At 43.8% G+C, this 2,015-nt stretch overlaps 1 pseudogene; it reads left to right on the forward strand.

The window, feature by feature from the left end:
* The window catches only part of LOC102991650 (centrosomal protein of 78 kDa-like), a 28,910-nt pseudogene extending 28,840 nt beyond the window's left edge, over positions 1–70 (forward strand).
* The last annotated feature ends 1,945 nt before the right edge of the window (positions 71–2,015 follow it).

Below are 2,015 nucleotides of genomic sequence, written 5' to 3' on the forward strand. Positions count from 1 at the left end.
ACCACCAGTCTATTCTCTTTGTCCTTGGTTATGTTTCTGTTTCACAGATAGGCAGAACCCAGGCTCTTAGTTACTCTGTTATCCTGTTTCCTTGTTAAGAGAGGAAGGGTTTAAGGAACGCAACGAGAGAGAAGCCAGTGAGCACTAGAGATGCAAAAGAGTGGGGCCGTCAGAAAGCTCACCTGTCTCCTTCCCCCATCTGAGCAGAATTTTTAAACGGCAGAGTACGTAAGAGTATGTGATGACACATCTCTGGATTAAATTATGTCTCCCTGGTAAAACGTGCACAGATAAGTCTTTAGTTCTGTCAGACTGAAAGGTGAGATCAGAGAAAAGCTGGAGTGTCAGATTTCTTCTAAAAGGTCCTGCCTGATTGTTACTAGGAGGACTACTAGAGCACTAGTTAGTTCATTAGTCATGGATTGAGTGTTAGAGGAGTGAAACAATGAGCAAGGTGTAGCATTGGCCCTTTAGCAGTGGAGTGAGAGGGGAAGATGCACAGCAGATGTCTCATCCTGCACGTGACATGCTGTGAAGGGCATATTCAGGGATTTTAGTCAGTGTTAGTGGAAGAAGAGGGGGAGCTGTGAGGCAAAGAAAAGTCATCGAAAGAGGCAGTCCCTATGCTAAGTCTTAAAGGACTCGTGAAAAACTGGTGAGTCAGATAGTGAAGGGCAAGGATACTCAAGGCAGAAAGGACAGCGGAAGTCCAGAGCCATGAGTGTGCGACGGGTGTGTTATGGAGCCACAGGCACAGGCTCTGGAGGATCAGTGCAGTGTCACCAGGCAGTGGCAAGTGCCCCTGAAGGAGGCAGCGAGGAGGAGGAGAGCGGGTCTTAACCATCCATGTGCGTGGAGCTGTGTTCCTCAGAAAATAGCTAAGAATGGAAAGGACAAGTTCAGGTGGCATTTTAGACCACTGACGTCAGTATGGATGAGGAATCTGAAGAAGCCTGGAGATAATTATGCCTCCCTCTTCTGAGGAGCAGTGTTTTTTATTTTCGAGTGGGACTTTCACGCTGCTACCTCCTCTCCTGTCCCTACTGAAAGGTTTATAGGCCGGCAGAAGGGAGAACCTGGCTTAAGTAAAGTTAATCAGCTTTCTTTACTCTACAGCATCTCGGGGCTGCTATAGGCTAATGCTCATTCTGGATTGTCACAGCAGGTGTATGGTACACAGCCATCCTCAAAGCTATTTGACTCTAGAGTCCTTTTTTAATAGAAGTGTCTAACAACTCGTTCCACCAAACAGCAATTTGGTAACTTCTAGACCAGGTAATAGCGAGAAGAAAGGGGTCTGAAATAAGGTATAGATGAAGGGAGGAAATACGTTCTAATTGTATTTAGGAAATTACAAGCAAGACTTGATCTTGGGAAGTAAGGAAGAAGTAGGAGGCAGAGGCTGGACCCCCATCTGTGTGACTAAGGTTGGGTGGTGGTATCACTGAGTTTGGAAATAGGGGATAAAGAACTGAATTGGGGAAAAGACTTTAGTTCTAGACATGTAGAATTTTAAAGCACCTGTAGAATTCAGGAGACAAACTGGTAGATAACTGGACATGCATGTGAAGCCATGGAAAGATAAAAATTTGAATGTCATCAGCACATATCCACAGTAATTAAAATCATGAAAATGGATATTTCAGAGAATTGTGAGTACTGACAACATTTAAGTAATAAGCAGAGAAAGAATTCTGGGAAGGAGAGAGGTGATAGAGTTTCAAGAAGGAGGAAGTAGATGACAGTGTCATCCTTCAGAGAATGTAAGTGTCCATTGGATTTGGGCAGTTAGGTCCCCAGTGACCTTAGAGCAATTCAGTGAAGTGGTGGGCAAGAAAGCCAGATTGCAATAAATTGAGGGTGTAGGGCTGCCTGTGGTGACGAGACAGGGCTAGTGAAGACAGTGGGAATAGGCTGCTCTGAAGGAGTTTGGATGAAAAGAGAAAATAATTAGCAAAAAAGAATATTTTAGAATGAGAAGGACATATATATATATATATATATATATTTTTTTT

This window comes from Physeter macrocephalus, chromosome 2 (genome assembly GCF_002837175.3).
Source record: "Physeter macrocephalus isolate SW-GA chromosome 2, ASM283717v5, whole genome shotgun sequence".
Lineage (NCBI taxonomy): Eukaryota > Metazoa > Chordata > Mammalia > Artiodactyla > Physeteridae > Physeter > Physeter macrocephalus.